At 44.6% G+C, this 25636-nt stretch overlaps 1 protein-coding gene across 2 annotated transcripts in view; it reads right to left on the bottom strand.

Moving 5' to 3' along the window:
- The window catches only part of Ttll4 (tubulin tyrosine ligase like 4), a 52280-nt gene extending 34311 nt beyond the window's left edge, over positions 1-17969 (bottom strand). Inside the window, exon 1 of one of the 2 annotated variants that reach the window (XM_052749884.1) lies at positions 17811-17969. The gene's annotated coding sequence lies outside the window, so the exon portion shown is untranslated. The remainder of the gene's footprint in view (positions 1-17810) is intronic. The other variant, XM_052749883.1, reaches the window with a different exon arrangement.
- Between the last annotated feature and the right edge of the window lie 7667 nt (positions 17970-25636).

Genomic DNA, 25636 nt, shown 5'->3' with positions numbered 1-25636 from the left:
GTCTGAAACTCATTTCAGGACATCTGTTGCCTTCTTCTGGCCTCCACAGGTACCAGGCACATATGGACAGACATACAGGCAAAATAACCATACGCATAAAATAAAATTTTAAAAAGAGAATTTTCCATAAGCTCTATTATTTTTATTTAATTTACATACTTTTAAAACTGCGAGTGCACATACCACACACACACACACAACTTAAAGACAGGCACAGGCATTTGTACTTATTTTCTCTGCATATAACCAAATGACCCAACATTGCCTGACCCCCCAATCAGCCCCTTGCAAAGAACTTTCTTAGGGAGCCAATAAACTGAGCTCCCCTGGGAAATAGCAGTGTGAATAATCTAACATTTTAGAGAGTAAATGAAATTACATGGTTCTTGTCCCTATATATTAACCCCAGGGAACAAGAAGAGCTAAGAGGAAGAGGGTGTACAGACACTGAACTACTGCCTGTAGGGTTCAAGTTTAAAAGAATACAAGTCTGTTTCTGTGGCTAAGTTCCTCCATGTAGGCCTAAACAGGAAACTGCCCAGCTGAAAGGAAAGTCAAAGTTAATTAAGAGCACAGTGAGTAGTTGAGGAGAGAATTGTTGGAAAGGCCCCCTAGAAAACTTTCAGGGCATCTAAGTCTATTTGTGTAAAAGTAAAAGGCTAGGAATACACATCCCATTGTTAGTGGGGTCATCCTGGGCAGAGGGATAAGACAAAGGATTAGGCAGGTGAAGGTGAGGGGATACCTGATCATTTATTTCAAGGCACCTACATTGTTTAACATTTCAAACAAAAACACGTATTACTTGTGTGAAGTTTTCCAAGAGTCTCCAGGGTACTCTTTCTCTTCCCAGCCACGCTGCATTAGCAGCTATCAGCTCACAGGAGCTCCTGCCAAGCAAAGTCCTGGTCAGCAGTTCATCACATTCAGTGCTCAGCAATTAGCCACTTTTTAATGCTGGGCCTCACAGCTGCAGTATTCTGGGAAAGACATGAAAGAGGAAATAACCATAACCCTACTAAGTAGTTTCAAGAAACCAAATTTGAGGGGCTGGAGAGATAGCTGAGAGGTTAAGAGCACTGGCTGCTCTTCCAGAGGTCCTAAGTTTAATTCCCAGCACCCACATGGTGGCTCACAGCCATCTGTAATGAGATCTGGTGCCCTCTTCTGGCCTGCAGGCATACATGCAGTCAGAACACTGTATTATGATAAATAAATAAATCTTAAAAAAAAGAAAATTGGGGCTGGAGAGATGGCTCAGAGGTTAAGAGCACTGGCTGTTCTTCCAGAGGTCCTGAGTTCAATTCCCAGCAACCACATGGTGGCTCACAACCATCTGAAATGAGATCTGGTGCCCTCTCCTGACGGGCAGTGGTACATGCAGATAGAACACCGTATACATAATAAATAAATAAATCTTAAAAAAAAAAAAAAAAAAAAAAAAAAAAAGAAAATTGAAAATTCACATAAGGCACACAGAAGTATAGCATATACCAAGCAATCGGCATGATGGCACACCCATAATCCTAGCAGAGCCAGAGGGTTGTGAATTTTGGGCCAGCACAGTACCTGACCTACTGGGGGGAGGGGGGGGCGCTTATAGAGAGCCTGCTCCAAGGCCACCTCCAGGGTAATGCAAGAAAATCCACGAAGGTGTCGAGAGCTAGACTTTTTCTATCTGAGGTTATTTACAAATAAGTTTCTATATATCTGACTGGTAAAATTAAAAAAAACACGTTTTTTAATGTTAACTTTCTTTTTTACTTCATTTTAAGAATCATCTCTGACTCTTTCTGTTTCCACACAGCTATGTATCTCGACATTGCTACATTCTATACATGCTACATGTCTCTATACACAGTTACATCTGTTTTCACATCACTACACATCTGTCTTTTACATACATTTCTCTTCTATCTCTCGTTTCTATACAGCTTCATCTTCCTTGTCTCCACACAGTTACAAATCACACAGCCACAGCTAAACATTCATTTACATAGCTCTCACACCACATAGCACTTTACAGTTCCTAGGCACAGCTCCTCAACATAGCAGTAGCTCTTTCACACAGTGCTCTCTCTCACACTTACTCACACACCTACTTCTACATTATTCATTCACTCTTTACTCACTCTTTCACCCACTCACTTGCGCACACTTCTCTCATGCTTGTTCTTCATCTCTCACCCAGAGCTTGTGCACGGCACGCGCGCACACACACTCTGCAGCAGCTCTTACATAGCTCTACACAGCCATCTCTCTCCACACTGCTGCTGCTGCTCCACAGCCAAACACTGGACAATTCTAAGTTACAGTGTCAGGGCCCTACCTATTCTCAAAACACAAGATAAGTCACGTAGTTTCTCTTAGGCTAGTAATGTCACATTGACCCATGCCTCGTAGTTCTAAGTTGGTGAGGAGTCTCAGACATTAAACAATTGGCTGAACCTTGAGCAGTCAGGGTACCTGCAGAAAGAGAGCTACTACGCCGGGCGGTGGTGGCGCACGCCTTTAATCCCAGCACTCGGGAGGCAGAGCCAGGCGGATCTCTGTGAGTTCGAGGCCAGCCTGGGCTACCAAGTGAGTTCCAGGAAAGGCGCAAAGCTACACAGAGAAACCCTGTCTCGAAAAACCAAAAAAAAAAAAAAAGAGAGCTACTGCAAGGACTATGTCTTGATGTAAAAAGCCTGGCCTTGATTTAGCAATAAACAACACCTGGGAATTAGTCTTTATTTTTCTGCAGGGGCAGTTTAGTCTGTATTGAATTTGTTCTAAGGTCTTTGCAAAATGTGTAAAAGGCTGTCTTTGAGACTGAGAATACTGTTACATTCCAGTATCAGTAAAGAAGAATATTCTGGAAATATTTCTGTTCAGCAGAATTATACAGCTTAAACAGAAATCCACAGCTAAATGTGTGCTCAGAGACGTAAACACACTACCCAGGGGCTGTGGAAAGCACCCACAGCTGTTTTTATAGGGAGGTATAACGGTGGCACCTGAGAAAGTTACAGACAGAAAACAGCCAGTTTCCACAGCCAGTGAGTGACCCTAAGGCTTTGCCAGGTGGGGTCCCTCATCAGGGAGTTATGCGTCTAGTGGGTCAGCTTTTCAAACACTAGTTGTCACCTGCTGTATAGTCCCATGGCTCTCGCCACTGACCCACAATGAACATTGGCAGCATGACAGTTACTATTCTTTGGTATGGATACCTATCCTGTTTTTGTCGATTTGACATAAGGTAGAGTCATCTGTCAAGAAGGACCCTCAACTGAGAAAATGCCTCCATCAGACTGGCCTATAGGCAATTAATCATTGATGTGGGAGGGTCCAGTCCACTATGGGCAGGTGGTCCTGGGTTGCTTAAGGAAGGTGGCTGAGCAAGCCAGGGAGCAGGAGCCAGTAAAGCAAGCAGCACTCCTCTGTGGTCTCTGCTTCAGCTGTCTCCAGGCTCCTGACTTGTCCTGACTTGAGTTCTTGTCCTGACTTCCTTTCAGGATGGAATAAAACCTAAGATGAAATAAACCCTTTTCTCCCTCAGTTGCTTTTGATCATAGTGTTTGGTTTGGTTTTGTTTTTTTTGTTTTTATTTTGCAATACAATTCAGTTCTACATATCAGCCACGGATTCCCTTGTTCTCCCCCCTCCCGCACCCCTCACCTTCCCCCCAGCCCACCCCCCCATTCCCACCTCCTCCAGGGCAAAGCCTCCCCGGAGGACTGAGATCAACCTGGTAGACTCAGTCCAGGTAGGTTCAGTCCCCTCCTCCCAGGCCAAGCCAAGCGATCCTGCATAGGCCCCAGGTTTCAAACATAGTGTTTGTTTTATCACATCAATCAAAAGCTAACTAGGTACCCAAAGACCCCATCTTTCCCCTCAGTCTTTGTATAAGGCTGCTTGAAAGAAAAATACAAGGAACAGGCAATGATCGCTCCACTAGGAATTTCAAAATTTAACCAGGACAAGCAATGTTCTCTTATAAAGCCATCACTGGAGCTAGGCAGGGTAGTAGTAGCTCAGGCTCATAATCCTAGTACCTGGGAGGCTGAGGCAGGAGGACCACCTCAAGTTCTAGGCCACTCTGGGCTATGTACTGAGTTCCTGGTCAGTCTAGGCTACAAAGTGAGACACTGTCTCAAAACAAACAAAGACATAAAAGCTATTTGGGAGCTTTTGTGACATTTATTATAATACTAATACTTAGATTCTTCAGCTATAGTATGATTCCCATTAAAACATATCAGAAAGGCCAAATAGCTCAGTAAATAAAGGTGCTTGCCACCAAGCCTGATGACCTGAGTTCCACCCCCAGTACCCACACACAGGAAGAAGCCATTTCCTCAAGCTGTCCTCTGACCTCCTCATATACACCTTGGCATGTGTATACATGTGTGTATACATGTACGCACACACAGTAAGTAAATAAAATGTAAAATTGAAAACTAAAAACTATCATGCCAGGAGATGTGTGGTAAACTAAAGCCCTTTCTGTTCTCTGGCTTCTGGGTCTTACTGGCTTTTACAATTAGATAACTTAGGATTCCTGAAACACTGCATAAAAGAGTTTAAACGAAATTCTTCCTGAACTCTTCCTAGACTCTGATTCCTAAACACCATCTGTTAATAAAAGGAGCCAGAGCCATTTAAAAGTGAATGATTCCGGGGCTGGAACAGGAAAAACAGGAGACAGGCCTGGAATATTTAGTGTACCAAAAAAGGAAAGAAAAGGTAACCCAGAAAGTAGTGCTGTTCTACAGCGGAGAGGGCCATCAAAAGATCCCAAACATCTATCGACCTAATAGTGAGACAGACAATGAGTGCCTTCCCAACAGCTGGGAAGGAGGCAAGGACAGCTGTTTATCAGTGTTAGTCAACGCTGTACTGGAAGGCAAAAGGAAATCAAAGGAACCAGGCAGTGGTGGCTCACACCTTTAATTCCAGAACTTGGGAGGCAGAGGCAGGCGGATCTCTATGAGTTTCAGGCTAGCCTGGTCTACAGAGCTGTAGTTGGAATTTTCTTTGGGTTGCCAACCAATTCCCAAATAAAGACAGAGTATTATTAATTATGAATGCTCAGCCTTAGCTTAGGCTTGTCCCACTGGCTCTTTTACTTAACCTGTTTCTCTTCATCTACATTTTGCCTCGGGGCTTTTTACCTTTCTTTCACTCTGTATGTCCTGATTTCCTGCTTCCTCCATGTCTGGCTGGCTGGCCCCTGGCATCTCTTTTTCTTTCTTCCCAGAGCCTAAATTCCTCCTCCTATTTACTCCCCTGCCCGGAAGTCCAGCCTATACCTCTTTTTCTTTCTTCCTTTGATACTGGTTGTTCAGCTTTTTATTAGACCAATCAGGTGCCTTAGGCAGGCAAGGTAAAACAGCAACACATCTTTACATAATTAAACAAATATTCCACAACACAGAGTGAGTTCTAGGGCAGCCAAGGCTACCTAGAGAAACCTTGGCTCAAAAAACTAAAGAAGAGGGAAAAAGACAGGAAAAAAAGGAAATCCAAAGAATACAAATTAAAAAGGGACAAATAAGGTTTTTGGGTTTTTTTTGGGGGGGGGGTGGTGGGAGGGAGTTTTCTTGGCAGCAGAAATAGAAATCCAAGAAATCAGGTCAGCTAGATGGCTCAGTGGATAAAGGCTCTTGCTGCCAAGTTTGAAGACCACTTGAGTTCAATCCCAGAATCCACATGGAAGGAGAGAGCCAACTCCCACAAGTTGTCCTCTGACCTCTACACATGAACTATAGAACATGCTCACTTGAGTGCACGCACGCACGCACGCACGCACGCACACAATAAATGTTTAAAAAAAAAATAAGTCCATAGCCAGGCGGTGGTGGTGCACGCCTTTAATCCCAGCACTCAGGAAGCAGCAGCAGGTGGATCTCTGTGAGTCCAAGGCCAGCCTGGTTTACAAATCAAGTTCCAGGGCAGTTAAGGATGTTACAAAGAGAAATCCTATCAATGGGGGGATGGAGGGAGGGGACGACACACATACACACACAAAGTCCTAAGAAATCTATAAAATCCCAAGAAATCTACAAAAGAAAACAGACTAGAATAAAGAAGCAAGTTTAGTAAGGCCAGAGGGTACAAGGCTGATACACAAAAACAATTAAAAATTTTTAATTCACCTTTCATGTATGTGTGTAAAGTCAGCTTCTGCCGGGTTTGAAACAAGAGCTCTTGGTTTTTTTGCTGCATATGCCAGGTTAGCTACCTGCAAGCTCCCGGGGAGTCTCCTGCTTTTCCTTTCTATCTCCCTGTAGGAACATGGGATTGCAGAAACAGGAGCTACTGCTCCTGGCTTATGTGTGGATTCTGAGGATTCAAATTCAGAGGCTCACACTCGCATAGCAAGTGCTTTTACCCACTGAGCCATCTCCCCAGCCCCACATAAGCAAACAAAAAACCTCAGCCTCACCCCATGTCGACCTCCACTGCTAAACTTGCCCATTTTCTTGGACTCTAACTCAAAAGGCATGTCTATCTCTCTTCCTCTTCTCCATCTCTCTCCTCCTGCCAGCTGCCAAGATTTACAGCTTGCCTATCCTGTTATTTTTCTCTCAAACTCTAAGAAAATGGTCCAGTGGGGGGATCAGTTAGGAGAGTGCTTGCCTAGCAAGCCCTCAGTTCAAGCTGCAGTACCACATAAATGGCATGGTGGCCCAGATCTGTAATCGGGGACGGAGGGAAGAGGATCTGAAGTTCAAGATTATTCTCAGGGCTGGGGAGTTGGCTCAGCAGTTAAAAGCACTTCTTGGAGGACCTGGGATCCATTCCCAGAACCCACACAGTAGTTCACAACTATCTTGAACTCCAGTCCCAGGATCTCACTTCCTCTTCTAACCTCTGGAGGTACCAGGCATGCACATGGCACACATACATACATGCAGCAAAACAATCATACACATAAAATAATAAAATTAGTAAATCTAAAAAAAATTTTTTTAAAGACTATTCTCAGTGTGAGGCCAATATGGGTACACCTGTCTGCAAAAACCAAGCCAAACCAAGACTGGTCATAGCTCCACAGTAGAGCAGTTAGCTAATGCACAGTCCCTGGGTGTAATCTCTAGCATCATATAAGCAAATCAACAATTCCATTTACAGTATCATCAAAAATAATTAAATCTCCTAGGTTCCTGTTTGGATCGATATGGTTACTTTCAGGTTGGCAAAGGGTCTTGCTGTGTTGCTCAGGCTAGGTTCAAACACCTGGGCTCCAGCTAGTCTTCTGCCACTATCTCCTGTAAAAACTAAGGACGTCTTATCGATGTGGCCAACCTTAGGAATAACTTTAACATTAACAAACAGTATAGACCTATACAATGAAAAATACAGAAACTGCTGAAAGAAATTAGAGGTGTAACCCTATGAAGAGACAGCACGTTCATGAATCAGAAGTCTCACTATGAAGTTGGCAATTCTTTCTGACTGACACACAGAGTAAATGCAATTGTTATCCAAATTCCAGAAGGCTTTTCTGATGAAGCTGACAAGTGGACATGAAAATCTATATACAAATAGAACAGAACAGGAGACCTAACAGCTGGGAGACTTACTCTGCCTAATTTCACAATTTAGAACAAGGCTATGACACTAGTGTTAAGAATAGACATGTAGGCCAATGGGACACAACAGAGTCCAGAAATAAAACACATTCTGGCCAATTAATTGTTGCCTCGGCAATTTCATGAAGGGATCATCTTTTTAACAAATGATGTTGATGCAACAGGATGTTCATGTTCATGCACTTTCTACTACCTAAAATAAGATTAACAGGAATCCACCTGTCATGCTCTAAGGTACACACGCCCATATGAGAAGTCTTTTAAATGTAGCTGTTTTAAAATCCATCTGCCAGTAAACTTGCAAACTCTGTTTCAAGGCAACTCAGAGGAGGCGGCAAACACCAGGGCCTGGCAGATGAAGCTTAACAAAGCAGTTTCTGGGGCCAGTCAACATGCTATGGGGTTGGGGTTGCATGAAGAATGCCATTAAAACCTGATTCTCCACAGAAACCTCACTGTCCACAAAACCCAAGTCTTATCCTCAGCAGAGAGAGCAGGTACTGTCTACACACAGCTGAGAAGCAGGAACCTGAGAGGCCGAGAGAAGGTCTCTGGTGCTAGGAAGAATGAAACAAGAGAGGTACTGTGGGAAATCAAGGTTCCTACAGCTACTGTCATTTAAGAGGGAACAAATGATCTTTTCATCTTTTTGAAAGCAGATGGGAATGTCAACTTTTAGGAAAGCCACACTAGAGGACAAGAGAGAAGTACTAAGGACACCAGAATGAATCAACCCTTCTCCCCTGCCCAGTTCAACTTTAATTAGTATCAGGGGCAGGAAAGACGCTGATATTCCATATTATCACTTTAACATACTAAAATTCAAACCAGGTATGGTGACAATGACATAATTTCAGCAGTCTTGAGGCTGAGGAAGGAGGAGTGTAAGTCTGAGGCCTGGACTACATGGTGAATGACCACTCTTAAAAAAAAAAAAAAAAAAAAAAAAAGGGCTGGAGAGATGGCTCAGCGGTTAAGAGCACTGACTGCTCTTCCAGAGGTCCTGAGTTCAATTCCCAGCAACCACATGGTGGCTCACAACCATCTGTAATGAGATCTGGTGCCCTCTTCTGGCTTACTGTCATATACGCTGTATACATAATAAAAAAATAAAATCTTAAAAAAAAAAAAAAAAAAAAAAAAAGATCTAGGGAAAAGAGAGGGTCTCAGGCCCAAGAAGAGAAATCTGTGTAACACAGGAATTTACAACCTGCCAGGAGTAATGAGGACTTGACCCTGACCTCTGCTGACCTTTCTCTTCCACTCAATCTATCAACAAGTATTTCCAGCTTCAAAGAAAATTTGTGGGTTTTTGTTGGGGTGTTTCCCCCGCACCCCAAGACAGGCTTTCTCTGTGTAACAGTCCTGGCTGGCCTCGAACTAACAGAGCTCCACATGCCTCTGCCTCCTGAGTGCTGGAACTAAAGGCATGCACCCAGCTCAAATAAGTTTTTTAATGAATTGTTCCTGATCTCCAGTCACTACCTCAATCAGGTCACCATCATCGGTCACCAGCTGAATTCTCTACTTCTACACTTACCTCTCCTTAGAATCTCTTCTACTTCTTTTTGGTGTTAGTGTGTGGGTGACTATGTCATAGTACTCATGTGGAGGTAGGAAGACAACCTCAAGTGTTTGTTGGTCCTCACCTTCTCCTGTCTAAGACAGTGTCTGTTTTTCCATATCGTATAGCAGGCTAGCTGGCCTGTGAGCTTCCTGCCAGCTTCTGTCTCTGTCTCCCATCTCTCAATGGGAGCATTGGGATTACAGATGCTTGTGTTGTTACGTGGCTTCTGAGGAGTCAAACCCAGGTCTTCATGCTCGAACAACAAGCACTTACCATCTGAGCTCTCTCTCTAACCCCCACGTTTCATTCTGTAGCTCAGGATGACTGAATTTGTGGCAATCCTGTTGCCTAGCCATCCTGAGTGCTGTATGTGCTGTGATGTGTCTTTCTGTATGCTGTGAATATGTGTTGCTCTACTGGCTGATAAATAAAGCTGTTTGGCCAATGGCGAGGCAGATTAAGGATAGGTGGAACATTCTAACTAAAGAGACAGAGGAAGAAAAAGGTCAAGAGAGCGTCAGCCACCGCCAAAGGAGCAACAAGATGCCAGCAGACCAGTAACGCCACAGTCACGTGGCAACATATAGATTAATAGGAATGGGTTAATTTAAGATTAAAGAGCTAGCTAGCAAGAATCTGAAGCAATAGGCCATACAGTTTGTAAGTAATATGAGCCTCTGTGTGTTTACTTGGGACCCAGCAGCTGAAGGATGTGGGTGGGAGAGACTCGTCCTCACTGAGGCTGGGTAGGACTAGAGAAACTTCCGGCTACATATATGCATCACCACAAATGGCTCACAATGCTCTTTTTAAAATACAGCTTAGAGCCATCAGATGCTCCGGATAGTGCAGACCTGTAATCCTAATTACTGGAGGATGATCAGGATGATCATGGGTCCAAGGTTTTCAGGAGCTACAGAAGGAATTCAAGACCAGCTTGGGCAACTCAGTGAAAGACTGTCTCAAAATAAAAAGTAAGAAATGGCCAGTCGGTGGTGGTGCACAATTTTAATCCTAGCACTCAGGGGACAAAGGCAGGAAGATCTGAGTTCGAGGTCAGCCTCGACTACAGAGTAAGTTCCAGGACAGCCAGGGATACACAGAGAAATCCTGTCTCAAAAACACACAAAAAAGGTAAGAAGCGTTGGGATGTAGCCTAGAACAGAGCAGTTAGTTGCCTTGCGTGCTTGAGGTTCAATCCCAAATCATATTTTCACTCTTTCAGACACACACAGAGAGACAGAGACACATACACACACACACACACACACACACACACACACACAGAGAGAGAGAGACAGAGAGAGAGAGAGAGAGAGAGAGAGAGTGAGAGAGTGAGTGTCAGTCTTTTCTGTTCTGTCCAATCTGCAGGGATACTTTTGCCTTGTTTCTTTAAGCAAGTGAGAACGATTAGTAGCCTATGCCAAAAAAAGAAAGCAATTATTCATTACACACTGATTAAATCATTATCTTGGACGTGGCACTGAGATCTGTAGTTTCCTTTACCTCCTCCATCTAGGTGTTTCTGTAGGTCACTTGGGGAATGTGGGGCACTGGAAATGGTTCATCATCTACATACAATCCACAAGGTTCCTGACAGGATCCCTTGATGTAAGTAACTCACCTAGCAAATGGACAGGGCTGAGTGAAGGAATCAAACCCACTTTCTCTGACATGATAAATCCCCACACTCTAGCTCCCTAAAGTAAGTTGGAGAAGCAATGAATTTAATAAATTTTTTAAGGTTTATTTTTATTTCTCATCGTGTGTATGTATGTAGATACTCATGAGTATGTGCACATCAGTGCAGGTACGCTCGAAGGCCCCTGGAGCTGGAGTCACAGGCAGTGGTGTGGGGAACTGAAGGCAGGACCTCCGTATGTGCAGTGATAAGCTCTCAGCCACTGCCTGAGCAACCTCTCTAGTCCCAGGCAAACTGATTTCTAGAAGTCACACAAAGAAGGTCAAACTCCAGTTTTTAAGAAAGGGAAGGTCAGTATTACTACAAGTGAAGAAAGGTGAAGTCCAAGGCAGTCTGGCGGAGCACAGTGCAGGACTGCATCTGAAAGAGTAAACCATGAAAAAGATACGGGTCACAACAGCTGTACCCAAGAGGGTAAAACTACAGACTGCTGACAAGGGAAACCAGTTGAAGCTTTATATGACCAGGCGACTAGCTCTTCTGAAGTTTTGATTTTTATCAGTTTCCACAGACACTCCTCAAACAGCAGTCCTCAAAGCACGGTTCACAGAACCTGACGGAGCCCTGAGACTCTCTCAGAGGTTCTACTAGGTCAGAACTGTTTGTCTACCAGAAATAAGAGGATATTTGCCTTTTCCACTGTGCTGACCTTCCCACTGATGGTGCAAGAAAGGCAGCGAGGAATAGAGCCACTGCCACCCCAGCCCAGCTCAGGACAACAGCTGCTCAGATTCTCCACAGGCAGGACTGACCAGCAGCACACTGAAAGGTCAGCAATTTCATGTCACAGTACAGCAATAATCATTGTTATGGTTTCAAATAGTCTACGTGACAAACAAGAGGCAAGGTCTGAGGGGACAGCTCGTGGACAGCACTTGCCCAACAAGACGGAAGGTCTAGTCTCAGACCCCAGCACCCGGGTGGGATGGCGAAACAGAGCACTTAGATACACTAGTGGCACACGGTGGCACAGGTCTGGAATCCTAGCACTTCAAGGTAGAGGCAGGAGTTTATGGCAATCCTCAACCACACGGTGAGTTTCAGGCCAGCCTGGGCTACAGGAGACCCTTATCTCAAACAAAGTGAAACACAAAACCACTTAAGCTCATACACTCATGTGTCCCTCAGTGACTGAACTGCCAGATTTCTCTGTAGAACAACATGTTTACTTGAAAGAATGAATGACATAAGCGACAAAGTCCTTCATCTTGGGTATCTGGCAGACATTTCTGGAAAATAAAACAAAGTAAAGCCTGTCACTTCAAGTAAACAGCTGACAGTACTCGGTGCCAATGAGAAAATTTGAGCTTCCCAAAGAAAAATCAGAATTTTGGCAAAACCGTATCCACCACTTGAAGCAGGACTGTTTCTCTGGAAACTGTGATGGTAACACAAATGGCTTTTTATTTTACTTTAAGTAAACTTTGAACATTTATTTATCTACTTGTGAGTATGTGCACATGTTAATGTCACGGTAGAATGTGGAGGCCAGAGGACAACTTTCATGATTCTTCTCTCCTTCCACTATGTGGGTTCCAAGGATTGAACCCAGGCCATCAGGCTTGGTAGCAAGTGCTATTAGCTGATGAGCATCTCAATGGCCCACCTTTGGTGTCTTCCCACAAGGTCTTGCTATGTAGCACAGGTTGGTCTCTAATGTAATAGGCCCACTGGTACCATCATGCCTGCTTTCAAATACGATTTTTTTAAATACTGTGTAAGAAACATGACAGTGTTTGGAAGAGCCGTATAACTCAATCAGTGCCTACCACATGATATCATGGAGTCAAGAATACATACAAGCCAGTGTGGTGGCGCACATCTGTGGTTATCCCACACTTGTGAGACTGATGCAGTAAAATCTTAAAATTCTAGAAAAATCTGAGCTCCCCAGTGAAACTTCAACTCTGAACAACCAAATAGCAAACAAAGCCCTACCAACCAAGAGTTGATCCTTCTTTTATATAATACCAAAGTATAATACTCACAAGCTCCTGTGTTTCAGGCCCTTCTAACCATCTAAGGCCAAATTCTCTCTTTTTTAGATATTTTTGTTGTTCTTTTATATGTCTAAGTATTTTGTCTGTATCTATGTCTGTGTACAACAAGGATGCAATGTTCAAAGAGGCCAGGAAAACCAAAATCAGCAGTGAGCTTGGTTCTCTGGAGGAACAGCCAGTGCTCTTAACCACTAAGCCACCTCTCCTAAATTTGCTTCCTAACACAAAAACTAATATATCAAAATAGAATTGAGTGAAGAAATAAGTATGAAAATCCAGTTATCTTCTCTTCATCTAAAAAAAAATCTAATTCATTCTCAAAAATGATTTTCATTTAAAAACATTAATTTATACTAACCATAACATGTAAATAATGGACCTACTAATTTTTCCAAATGAAGTAAATTTCAGTTTCTATAATATGGTAAATTTGAGATATACCGCCTACATTACAAAAAAAATCAAAGCTCTGTATAGTGGAACAAGCCTGTAATCCCAGCACTCGAGAGGCAGAAGCAGGTGGAGTAAAGGCAAGCCTGGTCTACATATCAAGTTCCACAGGCGAGGAGGGAGTACATGAGATCTTTTTTTTTTTTTAAGATTTTTTATTTATTTATTATACAGTGTTCTGCCTGCATATATGCCTATAGGCCAGAAGAGGGCACCAGATCTCATTATAGATGGTTGTGAGCCACCATGTGGTTGCTGGGAATTGAACTCAGGACTTCTGGAAGACTAGTCAGTACTCTTAACCTCTGAGCCATCACTCCAGCCCAATAATGAGATCTTGTCTAAAAAAAAAATTATCACCCATCATCATGGCCTAGGGATACAAATCGTGGTAAAATGTCTGACTAGCATGCAAAACTCCCTGGGTATAATCTCTAGTACATACACACACAAATGTCTGACTAGCATGACTCCTTGAGTATAATCTCTAATACATACATACACACACACACACACACACACACACACACACACACACACACACACGCACGCACGCACGCGCACCCCAATAATACTTGGTGAGAAAACTCAAAGAGCTTTCTGGAATGCATGAAGCAATGAAAGGGGAGGTCTGAGAGCAGCTGGCCTGGAGCAGCACTGCCTATCCAGGACACATCTAGCAGGCCTCTAAAGGACAAGGTTCTTGGTATTTCAGGGCCCAAGAGAACTCAGAATTGAAAGTACCCAGTTCTCACAGAGAAGGTGAAAAGTTCAGGGTGTTGGAAATAAAAAAAAAACATCTTTCTCTGTTCTTTACTGGCAGGTCAGGACATCTGGTCCCAAGCTAAAATCCAGGGAGATTCTGGTCAGACAATTCCAAGGTCACAGAGTCTGGTGGGAAGACGAACCCACTCCAGATCTTAAGTGCTGAGCAGACCCTGCAGCAGGCTCACTTCCCACCAGGGAGATTCTGATCAGACAATTCCAAGGTCACAGAGTCTGGTGGGAAGACGAACCCACTCCAGATCTTAAGTGCTGAGCAGACCCTGCAGCAGGCTCACTTCCCACCAGGGACGGCTCTCCACCCACATGGTCACTCCCTTCCTTGGCCATGCCCTCCTGTCTCCCTTCCCATGCTCACCCTCCCTCTCTCTCAGTGCTGTCTCCTCCGAGCTCAGGCTTCTCCCTTGGCTAGAGACACTGCACTCCTCCTCACTGCCACTCTCCCAGAGCAAGCCTCTTCCACGGCAACCACCTCCTCCACTCAAGAGCGCCAGACCTACAAAATGGCTTCCGGGCCCTTCTTCCTGGACATGGTGTGGATGATTCTACTCCAAAATGTAGCTCTAATCTTCCCCTTCACAGCTGTTGCTCTTTGTAGCTCTTAACAGTTTCCTGACCCATGTGGCCACTAAAGGTGGAAACCCAGACCATTCCACTCTAACCCTTGTCCACCTTTCTTCATTCTGCCAGATTTCACATCTTTCTAGGCTCTGCATTCCCACAGTACCAACCATGAAAACCTTCACTATCTCTGGATGGTCATTTTCTCACTGGCTCCTTAGGAGAGACCAGGAGTTAGACACTCCTTGATAGGCAGAAAGATGGCGAATTTCCAAGATGGCCAGCTTCTTCCTCAACCTCCACCCTTGAAAGAAAAAACAACAACAACAACAACAAAAAACTGGGGCTGGAGAGATGGCTCTGCGGTTAAGAGCACTGACTGCTCTTCCAGAGGACCTGAGTTCAATTCCCACCACCTACATGATGGCTCACAACCATCTGTAATGAGATCTGGTGCCCTCTTCTGGCCGGCAGGGACACATGCAGGCAGAATACTGCATACATAATAAATAAATCTTAAAAAAAAAAAATTGACATGCCCCCTGCTGATGGACTGGCTCAACAAATTCAAGGTCTAATCAGGACATGTCACACCACTGTCAACCCTAAAATAGGGGAGGACTCTCCAGAGGCTTTAAAATCCCCAGGCCTTGAGAAAAGACTAGATTTTTGGCTTTCCAAGTCCCCTCTCTGTTTTGCAGAGGATTTTTTCTCTGTGTGTCTGGTTGTGCATGTTTCCTCCCCCCCCCCCCCAATAATTTAACTGATAAGTCTTTTTGTGGCTCTTGAGATCTGACTGTTTCCTCACCCCCCAATAATTTAACGGATAGTCTTTTTGTGGAGCTTGAGATCTCTCTGCTGCTACTTGTTGCGATTAAGATTTTTCCTGCCTTTTAATTCTTTAACTGGCAGAAAAAATAAACTAATCAAGACCCCTAAGCTGTATCATTTCTAGACTGTGGTGTCACTTGGCTCTAGTCTGAAATCCTTAATCAACCTACCCACCGGCCCTTCTGTACTCTTAGACACAAACCTGACGTTATTTTCCTGCTTTTTTATCTTTACATGGAAAAATATACTCATAATTTTACTCATTTCTTTCCATAAGAATTTTTTTGTTTTGTTTTTTTGAGACAGGGTTTCTCTGTGTAGTTTTGGTGCCCTGTCCTGGATCTCGATCTGTAGACCAGGCTGGCCTCGAACTCACAGAGATCCACCTGCCTCTGCCTCCCAAGTGCTGAGATTTAGGGCATGAGCCACCACCTCCCTCCCCGGCCCCATAAGAATTTTTTAAATTGTGTATTCCAAGCCAGACACAGTAACTCACACCCATAATTACAACACTAGAGTTCAAGATCACCCTGAACTATAGAGAATGAGTTCAAAGCTAGCCTGGGCTACTTAGTTGAACCCCTCCCCCCTTTAAGAAACATCCAGGACTACTTAAGAGACCCTATCTCAAAAACACCCTCCCCCGCAAAAAAAAAAAAAAAAAAAAGAAAGAAATCACAGCTAGGCAGTGGTGGCACAGCCTTTAATTCTAGCACGCCAGAGGCAGAGGCAGGTGGATCTCTGAGTTCAAGGCCAGCCTGGTCTACAGAGCAAGTTCCAAGATAGCTCTCAATGAATGAAAGAAAGAAAGAAAAAAAGAAAAGGTCTAGTCACATTTAACTGCTGTATTTTTCTGAATTCAGAATACCCACAAAAAACGAACAATCTGCACAGCCAGTAATGTATATTAGGGAAAGACAGGAGGGAACTTACCAGGGTTTAGAAGGTAGCTTAATTACCAGAGGCTTTCCTGTAATCAGCATCTCCAAAGCATTCTTAGTTTGGCATTTAAGAAAAAAATTTCTTTTGCTTTCTCATATAAATTTGCAATATGTGAAAGATACATTCCCTCCCTTTCCTTTTAGGACCCTCTTAGAAAAGAGTTACCTAGAAACTGTTAAGTCAGGAAATGGATTCATTTAAACTTATAATGTGAAGTCTTAGGCCCTAATAAGCCCAGCTCAAAACCCACCGATCTGGAGGATACAGTTCTAATGCAGCAAAACCCCCCAAACCGTTTGTGATCCCTATGAACATTCCTCTTGCCATCTGTTATAGAAATGGCCCACAACAAACAACTCCACGCGGCTCTTTTCAAGCCTTGCTCTATCTTTTTCTAAAGCTACTTTGTAACTTGAATGTCTTCCCACCTCTTATTCCCAGAGAATATTTGATAACTTTTAAGGCCAGGCTTAAGAGTCCAAGTCAGTAAGTAGCCAGTAACATTCCCGGCAACAAAGGGGACAGTTTTATGCAAATAATCCCCGTATTTACTGCAACAGATGAAAGCATAGGATCCGATGATGTCTTCTCTCAAAGGGTCCTCCAGATTATTGCAGATTGGCCAAATGAACAAGCGCTGAAATAAAGTAAGAGATTTGGAATATCCAACATGACTCCATAAAGGATGGGTTTCAAAAAAGGATTAAAACATTTCCAAGATTCAGAATTGGAACGTAAAGACTGGAGGTGGGGTGACGTATTTTTCCGAACAGGTCTCGGTTAAGTGCCCCATTTCTATCACAGCACATACCACACAGTATGGCAAATACTTGATTAAAAATCCCCCGTTCTGTAAACTCTTGAAAGCATGTTTGTCTTGCTCGCCAATGTACCCTCCCTAGGACCTTTCATAGTGTGGCTTCGCTCATTACCTACTTGTCCATGTTTATAAAAACTGTTTGTAAATGATTAAATGAAGAAATGGCTAGATAAATGAGTTAAATTACATAGGATCACAGCTCCTCCTTGGACTCTAGGGGAGTGCTGACGGATAACTCCGAGTGGGGTCGAGGAAAAGCAGGCCTTCAGAAGAGCCTGGTCTCCAACCCAAGCCAGAATTTAAACCGCAGCGCGGCGGGAAAGACGACCCGCTGGAGCCAGGACCGAGTAGGCTGCGGGGCTCGGGCCGCCCGAGAAGCCAACTAAGTTCTCCCCGCGTGGCGGCTGCCGAGGAGGGCTCGGGAGCGGGCCGGGGAGGAGGCCGCGGTGCCGGCCTCACCGGAGAATGGCCAAGTGGCGGACCGGAAGCGGGGCTGGGGGCCCGTGCCAAAGGCCGGGGCCGAGGCAAGCGGGAGCGGCCGGCCGGGGTGGGGCCCCAGCTCCGCGGCCACACTCACCTAGGGTACCCTCCTCCACCACGGCTGGGCGCCGGCTCCGCGCTGCTTCCTCGCTGCGCCTGCTGGGCGAGCGGGCGACCTCAGGTGTCCCTAGCAACCACGCTCGGCCACGCGACCCGCACTCCGCCGCCGACGCCGCCGGCCGTCTGCCGCGCACTGCGCGCGCCCCTAGCGGACAGACCGAAGGCCAGGAAGGGGCGGGAAGGGGGCGGGCCCGAGGCAGGCGCGCCGAATCCGAGCGCTTTATGCTGCCTAGAGAATGGACGGGAGAGGGGGGTGGGGGGGAGGTTTAAAAAAAAAAAAAAAGTGCAAGAGAGTTGCGCACGCGCAGCCTTGGTGGCACTTTGGAACTCTGCGAGCGGAATTCTGGGAACTGTAGTCCTGCAGTTAAAGGCTCCGTTCTGGGAATCCACGACTCAATTCATTCTACCTAACCACTATGGACCATGCCGCGCCCAGACTCTATTAAAGAATTTCCACTAAAATTCCATGAGTTTGAGTCAGCTTAGAAGAGGTAGCTCAAGCCACTTTGACTCCCTCCCACTCACCTTTCTCTAAATTCAACCATGTAGCGGGACAGGACTAATCGGGGACATAACTACAACTACCTACCGGCTCTGTGGGCTTCAAGGGAGGACTTGAAGAACTTTGAGTCCCTTCATTCTCACCCCACACAGAAGAGATCTGCCGCCTGTTTCAGATGTCATTGGACCTATTGAATTTTGAGAACTACAGAGACAGTTGGAGGGCAATGGATCTTTCTCAGAGAGCAAGCTACAGAAATTTAGAGAATCATCAATGAGAAGATGAACCTGATGGAAATAATTTAGACCACAACAAGGACGCTCAACAAAATATTTAGGCGTCATTGGTGGATGGTAAACTATTAAAGGATTACTTGGCCAATCTTAGATCAGGAAAGCTAGGACAGTCGTCCAGTTTGTCTCCTGGTGTGATTTAGATTACACAGCAGTATTTATGAAGTCCAACATATTTTATAAAGCGTTAAATTTTAACAGAATTTAATTTTAAAAATTGAATCTGAATCCAATCAAGCATTGGCTGTAATTTCCAGTATAGAGGATATAAAGAAAAACAATTGAATAATGTTATAGTCAGATCCATACAGAATTTGAGCCAATATGCAGTATGAATGAACTTTCTTCGACAAAATGGAAGAGCTGCGACTAGAAGAAAAACCTCGTGGTTAAGAGCACACTACCCTTCCAGAATACTTGAGTTCCATTCCCAGGACCCATGTTGTATGGTGCGCAACTGCGATAACTCCAACTCCATGGCATCTGTCATCCTCCTCTGATGGCTGAGGACACCTGCAGTCACTTGGACATAACCACCTGTGCCACACACACACACACTCACACACACACACACACACACACACACACACACACATACACACACAAACATAAATAATGGGGGGGAGATTTCAAGACAGGGTTTCTCTATGTAACAGTCCTGACTGTCCTGGAACTCAATTTGTAGGCTAGGCTGGCCTCAAACTCACAGAGATCTGTCTGCCTCTGCCTCCCAAGTGCTGGGATTCAAAGTGTGTGCCACCACCACCTGGAAAATATTTTTTTTAAGAAAGAAGTGTTTTAGATGATAATATGTAAGAGGTCAGGTCAGCTAGATGGCTCAGCAGATAAAGATGCTTACCGCCAACCCTGAAGATCTAAGTTCGAGCCTTAGGACTACTTGGTGGAAAGAGAGAACAAATTTCACAAAGTCCTCCTCTAACCTCCACGACTGACACGTTTGTAGTAACTTCTTATGAAAGCCACAGGAAACCAAACCAAGTGTTTTGACTTTTAGTGATTTAGGAGGTATTCTTGTTTTCTGGGAAGCATAGATGTTATAATGTTAGTGGTTTGCTATTGTTTTAAAATACTGCAGGAAGGGTAGGGGAGGTGATTCAGTCAGTAAAGTGTTTGGTGAACAAGTATGAAAAACTAAGTTCACACCACGAGGTGGTGGCGGCACCCGGGAGGCAGAAGCAGGCAGATCTCTGTGTCCTAGGCCAACCTGGTCTACAGAGTGAGTTCCAGGACAGGCAAGGCTATACAGAGAGACCCTGTCTTAGATCCCTTATTCCCCGAAAAAGAAAACAAAGCTCATATCCCCAGCACCCACATAAAAAGCTGGGCACAGTTGTGCAGGCCTGTAATCCCAGTGCTTGGAAGGTAGAGACAGGAGGATCCCTTCTACTTGCTGGCCAGTCCATTTAGCTTATTGGTGGACTCTGAGTTCAGTGACAGACAGTATCTCAAAAATTAAGATTGAGAGTGATTGAGGAAGCCACTCCACATTAACTCCCTCTGTACATAAACATGTACATGCATAAAAAATGTAAGTAACCAAATAAATGCTATAGGAAGATCAAGGGTATGACCTTACCTAGAGAGAATGCTTACCTAGGGAGTATGCACACGGTTATGGATTCAGTTCCCATCACAAAAACCAAACAGCTGGACATGGTAGAATACACTTTTAATCCCAGCACTCTAGAGGCAGAGGTAGTTGGTCTCTACCAGTTCAAGGCTAGTCTGATGGAAATAAAGAATTCCAGGCCAGCCAGAACTACATAGTGAGACTATCTCATTAAGTAAGTTAATACATAAATAACCAAAAGAACAAGAGTAAGAAACCCCAACACCTACAGAAAACACACCTTAGTAGTAAGGAATACAGTTATGATCCAGGTCTGTCTGTCTGCCTTCCTTTCTTTTCCTTCCTTCCTTCCTTCCTTCCTTCCTTCCTTCCTTCCTTTCTTTCTTTCTTTCTTCTTTCTTGTCTGGTTTGGTTTTTGAGACAGGGTTTCTCTGGGTAGCTCTGATTGTCCTGGAGCTCACTCTGTAGCCCCGGCTGGCCTTGAACTCAGAGATCTGCCTGCCTCTGCCTCCCAAGTGCTGGGATTAAAGGTGTATGCCACTATAGCATGCCACCACTGCGAGCCCAGCCAGGTCTTAGTTCCTAATACATTTTTCCATGAAAGAGAACCAAGCATCTTTGGAAAAGAGATTGATTCTAGGCTTCAGCAGAAAATATACGAGCCTGGAGTCTCTTGTCATCAGCGAAGGAAGCCTTGCATATAGCCACATGCACACATAACCTCCCACAATGGTAGGAAAGAAGTGTGTCACTGGAATTAATTGAAAGAGCTCCCAACAGACAAGGCTGAAACAAATTAAGAACAAAGTAAAGAAATACTATTTCCTAACCCAAATAACGATGTGTCCTTGGAATCTTTTGGTACCTTAATAGAAAGGACAAATCTGGAGAAGAAATCTAAGTATGTAGACACTCTATAGCAGAGGGAGGGGGGTACTGCCTCTACTTAATTATGAGTAATGCCTGTGTGAGGCAAAGAGAGTTATTTACAATGGAGAAATCCTACAAACAGAGCAAGATATGGTGCTGTATACTTATAATCTCAGCACACGGGAGACTGAGGTGGAAGGACTGTCTGAGGCCAACCTGGGCTGCGTGGTGAGTTCCATGCTGGCCAGAGCTACAGATGAGACCAAGTCTTAAAAAATAAAACCATGCCAAACACTTCCGCTGGTTGACCAAGGTCAGCATCAAGCCATGAATCATGCTCATAGCATGTACTTTGGGTATGTGGGCACCTTGCGTCTGCTGTCATAGGTGGCACTGGCTCTGGTTTGTGCGTGTGTATTTACGTGGGAGTGAAAGTAGGCATCGGTGATGACATTTAGAAAGGGGATGTGATGGATCTCGATTGTCAACTCGACTGGAATCAGAAATCAACTAAAGTCCCTTTGCGGTCCTGTGAGGGACTTTCTTGACCAGATTACTTGAATCGTGAAGACCGTCCTGAATGGGGGGCAGCTCAGATAAAAGGCCTCGGAAGAAGGAAACGTTTGCCTTTTTCCTGCTCGTCTCCACTCTTGCTGGAAAGTTCGAGCATCCTGTCATTACTGAACTCTTTCACTGATATTAAAACGAGCTTCTTTGGGCTTCCAGTGTAGACTAGAGACCAACAGCTCTCCAAGAATATTCTAGATCTTCAACACCAGATTAGGACTGCTGAGACATTCAGCCTCATGACTGAACAACTACGGGCTTTCAGGTTCTCTACCGTGAGGCAGCCATTGTTAAACTACCCAGACCATATTGTGTAAGCCAATGTAGTAAGTCCCCTTTTGATACATACGTTCATGCTGTCAGCTCTGTTCCTTTACAGCAGTGGTTCTCAGCCTTCCTAATGCTGGGACCCTTTAATACAATGATTCGTGTTGTGGTGACCCCTCAACCATGAAATTATTTTGGTTGCTACTTCATAACTGTAATTTTGCTACTGTTGTGAATCATAATGTAAAATATCTGATATATAGGACATCTGATGTGTGACCCCTGGGAAAGGGTCGTGTGACCCCCAAATGGACCTAGCCCCACAGGTTGAGAACCACGCCTTAGAGAATACTGACTGCTCCAGGAACCGAAAAAGAGCAAAAAGAGGTCTTAAGGAGGAGGGTGGAAAGGGTAATAGAACACGTGAGACATGAAAGCAGACAGGGGAACCATTGGAGATGGAAGGCTACAGGGCGTGGGATGGGAGAGAGGTCAGGAGAGAGAGCAACCAGAACAAGGCATGAAAATACCATAAATGCAACCTGCTGCTCTGTATGATAATTAAATATGCAAATTTAAGTCAGGCAAAAAGGTACACACCTGTTCAGGAGACTGAGGCCACAAAATGCTTGAGTCCAGGTGTTTGAGCCCTGATATTAAAAAAAAAAAAAATACCCACTCACTCAGGCTGGAGAAAGGGCTCATGGGTCATGAAAGGCTCTTTGGACTGGACTCACTCACATCAGACAGCTCACAACTGCCCGTAACTCCAGCCCAGAGTTACAGCCCAGATGCCCACCTCTGGTCTCCTCAGGCACTCACATGAACATACCCACACACAGACACATGAATAATTACAAATAGTAAAATCTTGTTAAAAGAACACTTTCGTTTCCTTTTTTTTTTTTTTTTTTAAATAACACTTTATTTTCCTCTGTTGCTATGATTTGAGATAGGGTTTCTCTGTGTAGCCCTGGCTCTCCTAGAACTCCCTCTGTAGACCAGGCTGGCCTCAAACTCAGAGATCCACCTGCCTCAGCCTCCAAGTGTTGAGATTAAAGGCGAGCACACCATGCCCAGCTAACACTTTACTTTCTTAACTTTGGTGATCTTCCTCCCCAAATTCTAAAACCATAGTCTACCCATTGAAAAAAAATGTGAGATAAACTACATAGAAGGGTGTTCTGAAAAATAACATGACCAGTATACCCCAGAAACACTAAAAACAAGGAAAGTCTGAGAAATTATTTCATCCAAGAGGAGCCTAAGGTGACAGCTAAATGTAACATGTATTGGATCCTAGAACAACAAGGAAAGGACATCAGATAAAATAGGGCTGGAGAGATGGCTCAGCGGTTAAGAGCACTGGCTGCTCTTCCAGAGGTCCTGAGTTCAATTCCCAGCACCCACATGGTGGCTCACAACCATCTGTAGTGAGATCTGGTGCTCTCTTCTGGCATAAAGGCATACGTGCATTTAGAACACCTATGTAAAATAAATAAATAGGGGGAGGGAACAGGAAAGAGGAAGGAGGGGAAACTGCAGGATGTAAAATAAATGAAAAAAAATGAAAAATAAAAAGAACAAATCTTAAGAAGATACCTTTATTTAAAAAAAAACAAAAACCAGGTGTGGTGGAGCATGACTTTAATCCTGGCACTCAAGAGGTAGAGGCATGTAGGTCTCTGTGAATTTGAGACATGCCTGGTCTACAAAGTGAGTTACAGGGCTGTTAAACAGAGAAACTCTGCTCTGAGAAGCCAAAAAAAAAAAAAAAAAAAAAAAAAAGCTAATAATATGCCAGTGTTGTATAACACTTTGTTAAGTATTAACAAGATATCATAATATGTAATGTGCAATATTCTAAATAATAGAGGAAATAGGGACAGGGTATAAATGTACTGTCCACCCTATTTTTCCACAAATTGAAATCTATTCTAAAAATAAAGTATACATATTGAAAAATACATCAACTGAAATCTGCCTAGACTATATTAACCGAGTGATTAGAAGCAACTTCATCAATAATGGCAAAAAGCAAGCTGTTTGGGTGGGAGCTCCACCTCAGCCCCTAGCACCCTGGCATCCTATACCCAAAGAGTCTGGAATGTTCTGGTGGAAGATCCACCTCAACTCCCCTCCCCATCTCTTTCCCCAAACCCACCACTTCAAAGCCCGCCAAACACCACGGCTCCTCCCCAGAGAGGCTTAAGACCACACCCACAGGGTATATAAACTGCATCCTAGAAAACAGACACGTGGTTTTCTGCTCTCTCTTCCACGTCTCCTCTCAGGGGGGCTGGAGAACTGCCCGGGAACACATTACCTATTAAACAGGGGCTTTTTCTAATTCGGTCTGATTTAGTCTGATTTGGATTGCTGCGTTGGCGGGGAGGCTGATCAGGATACAAAAATCTCATCACAAGCAAGCAGTTGGAGCTGATCCATGACTTGTAGTGTTTTCAGTCTCCCTCAGTTAAGTTTCTTTGTGCAGCGGGTATTGATTCATGCAGACACTCATAACTTGTCAATATACCGAGAATGGTGACTGCCGGGTACAAAGCCATGGATGGGATATCCGTATTGACTCCATCCCTATCCCAGGTGCAGGGAACTTTGCAAAAGACAGGGCAGGAAGCATGTACCAGCTGTGCTAAGTGGTGTGTGCCTTTAATACCAGGACCTGGGAGGCAGAGGCAGGGGCAGATAAGAGCTCTGTGAGTTTGAAGCCAGCCTGGTCTACAGTGTGAAATTCCAGGCCTGCCAGGGATACCTAGTGAGTCTCTGTCTCAGAGTGAGTCAGGGTAGGGGAAACAAGAGGGAGAGAGAGAGAGAGAGAGAAGAGAGTGAGTGAGAGAGAGACTCTCCACCTTATTATTATTATTATTATTTATTTATTTATTTATTTATTTATTTATTTATTTATTTATTTTAGTTTTTTGAGACAGGGTTTCTCTGTGTAGTTTTGCACCTTTCCTGGAACTCACTTGGTAGCCCAGCCTGGCCTCGAACTCACGGAGATCCACCTGCCTCTGCCTCCTGAGTGCTGGGATTAAAGGCGTGCGCCACCACCGCCCGGCCCACCTTATTTTTTTAGGCAGGGTCTCACTGAACCTGGAGCTGTTTTGGCTAGATGGGCAGGCCAGCAAAGCCAGAGGATTTGCCTGTCTCTATCCCTGCAATGCTCAGATTACAGCAGCACACCACTAAGCCCAGCTTTTACATGGATCCCGGAATCATGTTCGTGAAGCAAGCACTGTACACACCGAACCATTTCCCTAGCCCTCGGAGCAATCCTTCCTAGAGCATAAGGTAAAGCCCATTGCTCCTTTGTGCTAAACCCTCCCGTGGATCCCGACAGCATTTATAAAAACTCTCAGCCCGGGAAGGTCTACGAAACCTCCTCCTGCCCCATCGCTCCCTTCCTGCCCTCAACACCTTTCCCTACTCTACTTTCTTTCTGAGACAGGGCCTCACCGTATAGTCTAAGCTGGCTTCAAATTCACAGTCCTGCTTCTGCCTACCTAGGAAGGAATGAAAGGCACGAGTCGCCGTGCCTGGCTGCCTCTCCATCTTTGGTTTTTTGGTAAACTGGCTTCCTGACAACTCTGCAGCCTGGCAGCCATGGTTCAGGATCCGGGCCTGTGAGATGTCCTCGCTGCCTCGATCCTTCCCTCGGTGCACAGTGCACTCCACTTCCTTCAAGGGTGAGC

Source organism: Peromyscus californicus, unplaced genomic scaffold (assembly GCF_007827085.1).
Source record: "Peromyscus californicus insignis strain IS unplaced genomic scaffold, ASM782708v3 Scaffold_21__1_contigs__length_65335640, whole genome shotgun sequence".
Lineage (NCBI taxonomy): Eukaryota > Metazoa > Chordata > Mammalia > Rodentia > Cricetidae > Peromyscus > Peromyscus californicus.
This window is presented reverse-complemented; position numbering and strand designations above follow the sequence as displayed.